At 38.1% G+C, this 14,120-nt stretch overlaps 1 protein-coding gene across 2 annotated transcripts in view; it reads right to left on the reverse strand.

Annotated features, from left to right (window-relative positions):
- IPCEF1 (interaction protein for cytohesin exchange factors 1) overlaps window positions 1-14,120 on the reverse strand; it is a 170,697-nt gene that overhangs the window by 101,461 nt on the left and 55,116 nt on the right. For both annotated transcript variants that reach the window (XM_010840846.1, XM_010840845.1), the window contains one exon: window positions 13,438-13,481. The gene's annotated coding sequence lies outside the window, so the exon portion shown is untranslated. The remainder of the gene's footprint in view (window positions 1-13,437; window positions 13,482-14,120) is intronic.

The raw sequence follows: 14,120 nt of genomic DNA on the forward strand, positions 1-14,120 counted from the left end.
TTCCATGATGCCAGCCCAGATTAACCCCACCAGCCCTCCAGAACTGAGCTAGCACACTGATTTTTGGCTCTTCAAATTATGTATAAAGGCAGGGGGCCTGCAAAATATACTTTCACCCACCCCCTCAACATACACACGCACAAAAATGCACACCATAGTAGCAACTTCGTGCATCAATGCAGATAAAGCCTGCAAAGTACCTGCCTCCTCTCCTACACCAGTGACAGATGGAAGGAACTTCTAGGAGTCAGTAATTCTACCATTCAAACTAGCTGTGTGCTGAGGCTGGATTTATAAGATTTGTGATGGAAACCCAAGGAACCTCCTCTAGCCCCAGTCTGTCTAGCCCCAGTATGCTCCATCAAGTATGAACAGGGCTTCCAGGCATATGACAAGGCCACAGGAACCACTGGTAGCCCTTCTCACAAAGGATCAGTTATTAGGTCCGCTACGGGGTGTCCCGAAGTACATACACCCCTGTTTGTCCATAGTGGCAGCTCCTAGGCAACACCTGATCCTTACATTCACTTCACTCCAGCCTGTATGGGCCAGAGTAGATGCTGTGTGCTAAGATGGGCCAGACAAGAATGGCAAATGATCACCCTTCCCTTTCTACAATCTGCAGCCCTAAATTTCTCCATGTGACTTGCAGGCATATTTTCTCTCTCTGGAAGAGAGCACATGTTTCTGACTGTGATATCCAGACTGTGTTTACACTGCTCTGAGGCAACCTGTCACCTTAATTAAGCTTTACCCAACAACCTTCCATTGAACCCTCTTTCCACAAAAGTGAGTAAGTATAACTCCATGCAGCAGTGCCCTCTTCTATGGAACCATTGCAGGCTAGAAAGAAGCTAGAAAAACTATTACAAAAGCTGCCTGCTGCTTGTACCCATTGCTCTGGAGTTGGACAAAAATTCTTCTTTTGTTTGGCTGATTCTTTCTAGGGAAACATTGTTTCGATGGGACTTGCTGCTTTTGCAAAATAATGCATGAGGCCCAATCTAAAAGCAGAGGTCGTGACCATAAGGAGCTAACCTGCTGTGCATCAGCACAGGAAAGGCTGCCTTAACCAAGGGGCTCCCAGGGTGGCACTAGTGGTAAAGAACCCACCTGCCAATGCAGGAGGAGGTGGTAAGAGACGCAGGTTCGATCCCTGGGTCAGAAAGATGCCCTGGATGAGGAAATGGCACCTTACTCCAGTATTCTTGCCTGGGAAATCCCATGCACAGAGGATCCTGGTGGGTTCATGGGGTCGCAAAGAGTCAAACACAACTAAGCATCTGAGCACAGGTACAGCCTTTATCCAAAAAAAAAAAAAAGGCGACTTCTCTTAGATACAGTGACACTCGGCAGGATTCTCAAAAATTCTTTGCAGTCTTCACTTCAACTCAGTAAAGTAACAATACATACACTTTCACAAATAAAGAAACTGATATTCAGAGCACGTAGACTAGCTACTTCACATGGCTAGCAAGTCATAAAGGCAAAATTTGAATTCAAGTCTTCAGACTCCCATCTTGGGGTCCTTTGGATATTAGCAGTGCTGCCTCTTATAATAAACTTTGCCTTTTCAACTTCTCCTTAACAGCATGCTTAATTTTTCTGCAAACAGTAAATCTCATCACATTCTTAAAGAATAAATTGAGTGCCATAATTCTTGTAGACACTCCAGGCCAGGCATACAGTAGGCACCTAATAAATATCTGTTGACTTATTCTGACCCTCCCTCTACTTAAGGACAAGTTAGAGTAAATTTAAACAATGTACCAAATTTGAACAATTCAGAGAAGCTTTATGTGACTCACCACAATTGACATCTTTTACTCAAAGGGCTGACCTTCTCAGGTGGCTCAGTGGTAAAGAATCTGCCTGCCAATGCAGGAGACTTAAGAGATATGAGTTCAGTCCTGGGGTCATGAAGATCCTCTGAAGGAGGAAATGGCAACCCACTCCAGTATTCTTGCCTGGAGAATCCCATGGACAGAGGAGCCTGGCGGGCTACAGTCCATGGGGTTGCGAAGAGTCAGATACAACTGAGCGACTAAGCATGCACTCAAAGGGCTACAAATCCGCTGCCACAGGGTGATTTTGAAGGATCTGATCAGCAAGGAATATAGTACCTAGAAAGAGACATCAGAGACTCAAACGAAGTTTGTTTTCGAATTAAGCATCCTTGCCAAGACTTCATTCATAAATAACGTAGGGCTCACTTCCTGGTTGCCGTCCTACATATCTGTATCAATCTCTCAACAACCTTGATGCAAGTATCTGATTTTTGTGTCTGCTGACAAATTCTTGGTTAATGTCTCCAAAATTTTTAAAGAGATGTATATCTATTTATTATCTAAGAAGAGCTGTTAAATTATTAAACCCATTCTCGTGTGTGTGTGTGTGTGTGTGTGTGTGCGTGTGCTCAGTCGCTCAGTCATGTCTCTTTGTGACCCTATGGACTGTTGCCTGACATGCTCCTCTGTCCATGGGATTTCTGAGGCAAGCCTACTGGAGTGGGTGGCCATTTCCTCCTCCAAAGGATTTTCCTGACCAGGATTGAACCCGAATCTCCTGTGTCTCCTGCATTGCAGGCAGATTCTTTACCTGTTGAGTCAAAAGCCATTCTTAAATACCCCCAAGTTGAGACATTTGTTGACACAGTCCATGTACTGTTGCCTTCAGAACTAGATTAGCTGTCTCTGGAATCATAATATATATGCAAAGAGACACCTAGTGGACAAATATATATGTACACTATTGAGACCAGAGACGGACTCAAAGACCATTCTCTCTAATTTAACACGCTTTAGACGTCAATTGAGCAGTTTTTAAAACTACTGGAATCATAAAGCTGGATATATAAGTTTTACAAAATATTATTTTATGTTCATTTCTACAGGAAATTTTTGCTCTTTTTTTAATTAGACTATCATTGACATAAAGTCCTGAGAAATAATACAAAAATGAGAGTAGAATGTAATTGACCAGCCACTTGTGTTTCTCTGAACATATGTGTGCTTATTTTTGGTTTCCACCTCTTCAGAGACCTTATGTGTGAGATTTTCCATTGTCTTTGGGTTGTTTTATTCTCGCTTTTAATTAAGCTTTTTTTTTTTTTTTTTCCAGCCTGTTTCCTGTGGTCTGCCGGGCTTCCTGTGGCCTGCCTGCTCTCTTCATTTCATACTCCCTTCTCACCCACACCTCACCTACACACAGTTTTATACCCATCTTCTCACATTCAACTTATATATGCACCTGCCACCCTCCCACTGCCCTAGATAATTTTAACCTCAAAAGTAAAAGTCTTGTCATCACAAGAAAGCAAGGAATTATTTACCTATTCCTGACACCATTTTACTGAAATTTGGTTATGTCCAATGTTTAGAAACGTTTTATTAATTAAATAGATAAGTTAAATTTGAATGTGTATGAATGCATGGACTCCAACTTGTAGAATTTTAGCTCTGAAAAAGGAATACTTGTTCTTGAGGAAACCAGACAACATTTACAAAGTCCACTCACTCTGAGACTGCCGTACCAGGAAAAGCCAAGTCATGTGGAGTCCCAGGAGAACAAAGTGCCAGGAAAAGCCAAGAACACAGATGTGTGGTTGAAAAAGTGGTCTTGGAAGTGGGTCTTCCTGTCCCAACCACCCCAGCTGAAACCACATGAAACAGATGAACAGCCAAGCCAAGCAAGTTCAGTTCAGTTCAGTCATTCAGTCGTGTCTGACTCTTTGCGACCCCATAGACTGCAGCACGCCAGGCTTCCCAAGCCAAGCCAAGCCAAGCTGAGCCCTTCCCAAATTCTGTCATGGGCAAACCAATGAGGTCCTCTATCATTTTCAATAAGCTCTTTCCTCCACAGCGTATTTGATGGCAAAATCTTGAACCTTTTCTTGGATATTAGGACTATACTGGGAGAAGGCAATGGCACCCCACTCCAGTACTCTTGCCTGGAAAATCCCATGGACAGAGGAGCCTGGTGGGCTGCAGTCCATGGGGTTGCTAAGAGTTGGACCTGACTGAGCGACTTCACTTTCACTTTCCACTTTCATGCACTGGAGAAGGAAATGGCAACCCACTCCAGTGTTCTTGCCTGGAGAATCCCAGGGATGGCGGAGCCTAGTGGGCTGCCGTCTCTGGGGTCACACAGAGTTGGACACGACTGAAGCGACTTAGCAGCAGCAGCAGCAGGACTATACTAACGATTCTCAACATTGTGTCAGAAGTGCTCATTTAAAAATAGTAAGAATTACAATAATTAAAAAATAAGAAATTAAGATCGTCTATTTTCAGAAAATATGATTTTACATGTTGTTGTGGAACAACAACAATGATTTTACACGTGGAAAAGAATCAACACAAATTATTTAAACTAAAAGTGGATATAGAAGGCTTGCTAGATACCAGCCCAGTATGTAAAAACCAAAGCTTTCTACATTCCAGCAACAAATAGCATGAAAATAAAATTTGTAAGAAGATATGCATATAGCAGCATCATTAAATCCCAAATCTGTTGGAATGAATCTAACTAAAGACATGAGATCCTTCTATGAGGCAATCTACAAAACACTATTGGAAGAAATTTAAGAACATCTAAAGAAATGGAAGGCTAGGTCACATTCATTAATTAGAGGACTTAATTGCAAAGATAACTACAGTTAGTGCTTTTTCTTTGCTGTTATTTTTATTATCTTACAGCCATGGGATATTATTTTACCTTTTATTTTAAATTTTTTGTTGTTTTGTCTTTCATTTTAGATCTATAATCTACTTGCAATTGAATTTTGATTCTGGTTAGTTTTATTTTTCAAATTAATAACTAACTGAGCATAATTTATTGAAAATACTGTCATTTCCATGTCTAATCATAAAGGAGAAACTTGGTAAGTTGGAACTCTAAAATTAAGAATTTTCATTTTCCAAAAGACAACATTAGGGACTGTAAAAGCAAGAAAATGAATGAGAAAAGATGTGCAATATATATAACCTATACAAGGCTATATACCAAACTTCATAAAGAACTCCTATAAATCAGTCAGAAACACAGAAAAACCCAAAAGAAAAATGAAAAAAAAAGTCTTAGGCATTTCACAAAGGAGGATATCAATTAGTAAATATATGTATGAGAAGGTGCTAAGCCTCATATAACAATCAGTGAAATGAAAGGCAAACCTGCAAAGAAACATCATTAAACATCCATCAAAATCATGAAATTTTAGAAGACTGACAATAGCAAGTACACTGTAGAGCCAATGAAAACAATCAACCACTGCTGCCGGAAGTGTAAATTAAGACAACCATTTTGGAAAACTGTTTGGCAAAATCTGCTAAGCTAACCAGTATAGCCTATGACCCATAAATTTTATTCTTAAGTGTACATGCATCAGATATGCATGCACACAAAAGTCGAAAACGTATGTAAGAATGTTTCTAGCAACTTTATTGATAATAGCAAAAATGTTTTTAAAAATCCAAATGTCTATCAACAGGAAAGTGGATAAATAAATTGTGGATTGGTCACATCTGGAATACTACTTAGCAATAAAAAGGAGGAGACTCATCTCACAGTCTTATAATGAGAGAAAAAAATCAGATATCAAAGAAAATAAATGGCATGATTCTGTTTATACAAAATAATAAAACTGGCAAAACTAGACCTCAGTGTTTAGCAAAGTACACTTGGGTCATAAAATTATACAGAAATGCAAGAAAGTAAGGATTACAAATGGTAGGAAAGTGGTTACCTTTAAGGGAAAGCAGGGATTATTTATTTGAAGGGGCACAAAAGGTGTCCTGGGGTCCCAAGAATATCCTTTCTTGATTCAAGTAATAGTTACAAGAATTTTTTCTGTGTGATAAATCAAGCTATTCACATTAGTTTTGTGCACTCTTCTCTATTAATATTATATTTAATATAAGTTTTATTTCAAAATAAAATTTAAGAAGTAAGAATTAGCAATATGTTATCTAAAAAGATATGAAATGTTAAATTAAAAGATAGAAACAGATATCCAGGAAAACATAAGCTAAAAGAAAGCTGTGATGACAATTTTAATATCTGAAAATATAAAATTCATGATAAATATATACATTTATAACAAAAACTAAGATCGGAAAATATAACCAGCATAAACATATAAATATATTGTCTTAAGAAACTACAGCTCAGAACTGGAAAGAGAAATATATAACTTAACAATTATATATATATGTTATAGATAACAAAAATAAAATGTCATAGTTTATTGACATTAAACTATATCAATAGCTCATGCTAAGTCACTTCAGTCGTGTCCGACTCTGTGCAACCCCATAGACGGCAGCCCACTAGGCTCCCCCGTCCCTGGGTTTCTCCAGGCAAGAATACTGGAGTGGGTTGCCATTTCCTTCTCCAACGCATGAAAGTGAAAAGTGAAAGTGAAGTCACTTAGTCGTGTCCGACTCTTAGCGACCCCATGGACTGCAGCCTACCAGGATCCTCCATCCATGGGATTTTCCAGGCAAGAGTACTGGAGTGGGGTGCCATTGCCAAGCAGACAATAAATAAACAGAAATGTAGATGATACAAATTAGCAAATTTATATACACAAAACTCTATACTTGAGAAACAAAGGATAAACTCTCATGTTCAGAATACACAGTATTTGTCAATAATTGATAAAAGTACTATATTACAAAGAGGTCTTGATAAATTTCACAAAGTCAATTTAACACAGACTATGTTCTCTGACTGCAATGCATTAATTATAGAAATTAATAGTGAAAACTTTGGCCCCTGGTGGCTCAGATGGTAAAGAATCTGCCTGCAATGTGGGAGACCTGGGTTCTATCTCTGGGTTGAGAAGATTCTTGGAGTAGGAAACGGCAACCCACTCCAGTATTCTTGCCTGGAGAATTCCCTGGACTGAGGAGGCTGGCGGACTATAGTCCATGGGGTCGCAAACAGTCAGACATGACTGAGTGACTAACGCCACTAATAATGAAAACATAGCTTTAAAAAGTCTGTATGTCTGGAAACTAAATCTTGCAGTACTAAAAAAAAAAAAAAAAAACTGGATAATCAACAAGGACTTGTGTATAGCACAGGGAACTCCACTCAATATTCTAGGATACAATAACTGATAAAGGAAAAGAATCTGAAGAAGAATGGATATGTGTATATGTATATTACTAAGCCACTTTGCTGTATACCTGAAACTAACACAACACTGTAAATTAACTATACACCAATATAAAGATAAAAATTAAACTTTAAAAATATTTGAAAATTTTAATAGATTAAAAAGAAAATGGGAAATAATTAGAATTTATCACCACTGAAAACACTATATATCAAAAGTTTTAGGAAACACAGCTAAAGCATTTTTCAAAGGAAAATTTATACTTTAAATTCATTTATCAAAACACAAGAGGAATAAAAACAGATTAAGAGCTTAAGGAAAAAACTAGAAAAATAGCAAAATAACAAACCCAAGGAGGAAATAGAAAAAGTAAAGGCAGAAATCAATAAAATAGAAAAATATAGAGAAGATTAATAAAACACAAAGCTAATTCTTTAAACAAAAATTAGTAAAGTAGAAATTCAACAAGACTGATAAGGGGGAAAAATGAGATGCACATAAAAGCTTCTGAGTTATAGCTCTTAACCTACCAATTATTCAGCCCGAAATTGTTAACATCAAAAAATGTCATTCAAATGCAGAAAAATAGTTAAGAAAAAAATCTAATATAGAGATACTACCCAATTATCCATCTTATAATCTGCTTTCCTGAAAGAAATAAAATATTCTTTGCCAAAGTCTAACATTTTTTCATACACTGATCAGTGGGAGTAAAAATATAATTGAAAATGAAATAAATTATTCATAAAATCAGAGAAAATTATTTTCCCTATAATTTTTTTCAGGCAAAATTGCTTAACATTTAAAAACTAATTATATCATGTAAAATTCTAAATCAAGCAAATTGGAAAATTACCATCTGGTTTCAGATCTGCTGCTTTATTCCACCTATTAATCTCAGGCCCTTTAAATACAGGCCCTCATTTCTCAAATCCTTCACTAGAAGGATCTTTTATTGACTATTTACTAATTTTTGTCTAACCAGCATCTTTTACTTCAAGAATTGCCTCTTTCCCTTCGGTGTGGCTCTGTTAATCATGTGGCTCCACATTCCCACATAGGAGCAAGTATATGGCTTAGGTTGGCCAACCATTCATTCATTCAGCAAATAGGTACTGGCTGATCATATGCCAGGCAGTCTAACAAACTGAAGATACAATATTGAACACAACAGATAAAACCTCCTGCCCTCAAGGGATCTACAAACATGGGAGCAGACAAACAACAAGATAAGTAAGTAAAACAAATGGTATATCAGGTGGACATAAACAGGGAAAAATAAAATAGTAGAGAGTATCATAGAGGGTTGTGATTTTTAAATAGATGGATAGAAATGGACTCACTAAATAGTTGACATTTGGGTAAAGACTTGAAAGACATCAAGAAACAGCCAATGGCTACTCAAGGGTGAAGCAGCCCAGGTTTAGGGAACGGTCAACGCAGTGGCCCCAGATTGGGATTGGGTGTGTGTCTGGCCTGTTGAGGCATAACAAGGAGTCCAGCAGTGTAGGCTGAGTAAGCAATGGAAGGAGGGTGCAGAAGATGAGGTCAGAAGGGTCATGGGAGGTCAGAGCATGCAGGTCTTGGTGGTCATTTTTTTTTTTTGCATTAGGAATTATCATTTTTATTTTAAATTCAAAAAGAAATTTGAATTGAGAATTATGTGTATTATATAAATTACATAAATCTAGTAGGTGTGAGAACTGGGTCTGAACTAAGGTCATATATAGTGACAAAGACCAACTGATTCTCCTTTGTTAGCATCACTGATAGAAATTTATCTCTTTTCCATTCTCATTACTTCAAAGTGTAGTTCAGCCCATCATCACCTGGCCTGGACCACTTTAGTTGATTCCCCCTATCTTGGTTCCTATGCTTCCATTTCATCTTCAATCCTGCTACAGATAAACCTTTCTATGATCTGATCATGTCACTTATCAATTAGAAACCCTTCCAAGGCCTCTCATCAACTCTATGACAGGGTACAAATCTGTCCATGTGGCCCTCCATGATCTGCATCCCTCATCTCTCTTGTATCATCTTTTAGATCTTGGTGGTCTTTCGAGTGATGGATCTTGGTGGTCTTTTGAGTGATGGTTGAAGACTCTAGCTTTCCTTGAAATGAAACAGGCAAGTTTTGCAGGGTTTTGATCTGACAAACACATTAGCAGCTCTGGCTCTAACACTGAGAGAGACTGAAGGGAGAGAGAATATAAACTGAGGAACTAGTTAAAAGTTCCCTGAGGTCATCCCGAGAAGATGTGAGAATGTCTTGAGCCCAAGCAGAAGCAGTAGAGGTGGTAAGAAGTAGATGGACCAAAATACTTAACTTCTTTGACATAATGACCAATTCAGAAAGGAGTACATGAACCAACTCAGGCTACTCAGGAAATTCTTCCTGGAGTATTAGGATAAGATTTGTCCTTTTTTCCCTGGGATTTTAGTCATAATACAACACGAACCTGGAGTTAACAGTGACCATACCTGGGAAACCAAAACAGTGGGAAGCAGAACACAAAGAAGGGAAAAAAATCTTCCACTGCCACAAAATGCTGAATCAGATATATTTCCAAAGATGTGCACTTGAATCTTGTTGTTTAGTTGCTAAGCTGTGTCTGATTCTTTGCAACCCTATGGACTCTAGACCATCAGGCTCCTCTGTCCATGGGCTTTCCCAGGCAGGAATACTGGAGTGCGTTGCATTTCCTTCACCAGGGGATCATTCCAACCCAGGGATCAGACCTGCATCTCCTGCACTGGCAGGCGGATTCTTTACCATTGAACCACCTGGGACATGTCTTATGAAATTTCAGAATTCCTAAGAGATACAGAAAATTCTTAAAAGTTTATAGACAAGATAAAAAGATATTATCTACACAGAAACAAAATAAGAATGGCATCAGTTTTCTCATATGCAACATGGAATGTCAAAGATATTGGAGCTTTGCCTTGAAAGTTCTAAATGAAAATAAATTTTCTCCATAAAATTCAATACCTAGTCAAACACGCAATCAATCATGAGGTCAAAATACCTTCTCAGACATGTTTATTCCCCACGGACCCTATATAAAAGTATTGCTTGGTAAAACACTCTAATAAAGTGAAAAGGAGAAAACCATGACATTAAGATTCAGGGAAAGCTGAATAATGGGGAAAAATTATGAAAGATAATCTATTAAAACTGTTCTTAGTTTCATATTCCTTGCTTGATATCCCATGAATTGATTTTGCAATCAAACCTCTGTGTTTAGAGTTACATTTAATTTCAAGTAATGATGGTTTTATTTAGAAGAAATAATAGATATTATTAATAATACAAATAGAGTCTATAGATATCTAAACACTCGAGGGCCATTTTTTCCCATTGTCGATTATATCTATATCATCCCTAATTCCTTGTCAGTAATACTTGCTTTATTTTCCCCAACCTAAAGTCAGCAAGTAAAAAAACATGAAATTAATTTTAAAAGATTAAAATTGCTCACCAAAGGAAAGCATATTAAAATATAAAGAATTAGAGAGATGACACGGAGAAGGCAATGGCAACCCACTCCAGTACTCTTGCCTGGCAAATCCCATGGATGGAGGAGCCTGGTAGACTGCAGTCCATGGGGTCACTAGGTGTCGGACACGACTGAGCGACCTCACTGTCACTTTTCACTTTCATGCATTGGAGAAGGCAATGGCAACCCACTCCAATGTTCTTGCCTAGATAATCCCAGGGACAGGGGAGCTTGGTGGGCTGCCATCTCTGGGGTCACACAGAGTTGGACATGACTGAAGCGACTTAGCAGAGAGGTGACAGAGTTAGAAAGTTGTTTCATATATGTGCCAAGTACAAGGATTTCCAGCAAAATTCATCAAAGAAGAAATGACTGGTGCTCACTGTAACTGGTTTTCCTCTCCCCTCTGGGCCTGCAAGAAGACTTCTAGCCCCATGTGGTGACGAGTGGCCATATGCCTAGTTCTGGCCAACAGTGGAGGTGATGTGGAACACCTCCTGTCTAGAGACGAGTGTGAGTCCTCCACGTGCTCTCTTCTGCTGTCACGGCAAACCCTGCAGCCACCTGCTGCCATGGTGATGCCACAAGGGGTGGAGCTTCATCAGCTGCATCCCTGAGGGACTGTGTGGAGCAGAGGAGCCCTCCCCTTCTCGTGTCAACTAGTATTGAATATATAGTGTAAATAAGAAATTGAAGTTTCTTGTGTAAAGCCACTGAGCCTTCAGAGTTAATCTGCTACCATGGCACAGCCTAGCGTGGCCTGATAAGGGTTATTTTGCCTTTATAATCATTAACAAAAGACTTTTCTAATTTACTTAAGTTAGGTGTAAATTTTTCTCTTGTAAAGTAAACTGACATACCTAAGGTAGTCAATCCCTTTTTTGAACACATTAGTAGAAGGTGTTTGATTAGCAAAGACATTGACATTTCTACTGAGGACCATAAACTCAGAGAAAAACGTCTGAAATAAGAACTGTTTTGCTTCCTGAGTAAGCTTATTTCTCTCCTCCCCCTTTTCCTCACTCCCTACAAACAATAAATACAGAACATTTTCTGGGAAAATGGTCCATTAATTTGTGCAAGTAACCTCAAAAGATTTCAAAATATTCAGTGAATACCTATCAGTTTTAGAATCAGATTCTGTCCCTAAGAAAGCTACGTTCATATTTTGAACCAAAATTTAAGAAAGCACAAATATCATTAACCAGTTAAAATAACAGCCCCAATGTTAACCTGCCGTCCCAATAATTTGAAGAAGTTGCAGATTCTGTTTCAAAGGATATGTAAGTAATTTCTCAGCTAACCACTCTCTTTGTAATTTAGTCCTTACCCCTGTTCACACTGGTATGCATGCATGCACACTATGTTGCTTGGGTTGTGCCCAACTCTTTGTGACCATATGGACTGTAATCCTCCAGGTTCCTCTGTCCATGGGATTCTTCAAGCCAGAATACTGGAGTGGATTTCCATGCCCTCCTCCAGGGTCAAAATGGTATATTTTGTGCAAAAGAATTACAAGTCTTCGGGAAGAAAGAAACATATGTGGTAACTACTCCTTCACTGCCAGAACAGATTTTAACATAGAGTCTATTTTAAAATAAGTCAAGAAATCCTTGGAGTCTAAGTTGTTTTTCCATTAGAAGTCTGAGACTTGGCCCTACATATTTCTGTTCTGGAAAAACTCTATTGACATTCTGAGTCACCTGGAAACATAAATTAACATTGCGTAGGTCTTAGAACATAATATTCATAGGCACAGCAAAAAAAAAAAAAGAACAAAAAAAAACATCTGTGTTCAAAATATATTCACACAAAACTTCACAATATTGACTGCCCAGCAAGAATATGTCAAAATAATTAGAAAAGCATTCTGTACTTAAAAACTCTGTGAAGACTACTGGTGGGAAAGTAAAATGATACAGTTGCTGTGGAAAACAATACAGTGGAGCCTTAAAAAATGAAAAATAGGATTACCATACGATTCATCAATTTGACTTCCAGGTATGTAGTCACAAGAATTGAAAGCAGAATCTCAAAGAAATATTTGTACATCCATGTTTATAATAGCATTATCCACAATAGCTCAAAACATGGATGCAACCAATAAACAGATGAATGGATAAGCAAAATACACACAATGGAATATTATTTGGTCTTAAAAAGGAAGGAAATTCTGCAAAATGCTACAACATAAATGAACCCTGAGGACGTTATGTTACGAGAAATAAGCCAGTTACAAAAAGACAAACACTGTATGATTCCACTTATATGAAATACTTAGAGTAATCAAAACCATGAGCCAGGAAGTATTGTTATACTGGTGGGAGGGGCTGGTGGGAAGGGAAAGGGAAGCGTTATTGCTTAAGGGGCATAAAGTTTCAGCTGTGCAAGATGAAAAGGGCTATGGGAAATGGTGGTAATTTATATGTGGGCATCTATTTCTTATAAAATAGATTCTTCACATAATTACAGTTTTATGGTATTCGATAGTTATGGTACGTTCCTGACCACTAAAGGGATCAAACAAGATAATTCCATAAATAAACTGCTTTGCTAAACAGCTCTCTTACTGAAAAGTATTCACTATCAAAAATCCATTTTCAGGTCCTCCGGAAAATCCAGAGGACCAAATACAACTGGTTATTTATTAATTCTATTAGCTTCTCTCTGCATTAATCCTACCATAGGAATAAATATACCTAGGCTATTACAATTTGGTTCACAAATTAGAATAACAAAGTGGAGTACAGGCTGTTCAAGTCACAAATATCACTAAGAGAAAGAATTAGTTCTGAAGAGCTCTCAGTTACATACCAAAAAGCTATGAGGGTCCTTGTTCCAGTTCCGTTGACTCAGATCTGTACAAGAAAAAGTCAAGAAAGTGGTCATCAGATTTCTGCCAGGACGACTGCATGGGAGGAGGTCAAAGTCCTACCACATCAACCCCAAGAAAAGGCAGCAAAGTAGCAACTTTCTAATCACAAGGACCACAACCATAGCTTCCTTTTCTATGTCTGTGAGATTATTTCTGGTTTGTAAGTAAGTTTATTTGTATTATATTTTATATTTCACATATAAGTAATATCTAGTCCATCACTACATTAAAAAGTCCTCTATTTTCATATCAAAAACAACCAGACATCCTTTTTTCCTCTTCTACGGGCTGCACTGCACATTGCTCACACTTTGTGGCCTAAATTTCTAGTTTTGTTATTTTAAACTGCAAGGTAATGTAATGTTATGTTTTATCTAAATATTTTCCGAGTGCAATGATTTGAAATTATAACAGCTCACCAGAAGCGATATAAAAGTAGATGAATGCGGGGAGGAGCCAAGATGGCGGAGGAGTAGGACGGGGAGAACACTTTCTCCCCCACAAATTCATCAAAAGAGCATTTAAACGTCGAGTAAATTCCACAAAACAACTTCTGAATGCCGGCAGAGGACATCAGGCACCCAGAAAAGCAACCCAACTCTTCGAAAGGAGGTAGGAAAAA

This window comes from Bison bison, unplaced genomic scaffold, assembly GCF_000754665.1.
Source record: "Bison bison bison isolate TAMUID 2011002044 unplaced genomic scaffold, Bison_UMD1.0 scf7180017864148, whole genome shotgun sequence".
NCBI classification, from domain to species: domain Eukaryota; kingdom Metazoa; phylum Chordata; class Mammalia; order Artiodactyla; family Bovidae; genus Bison; species Bison bison.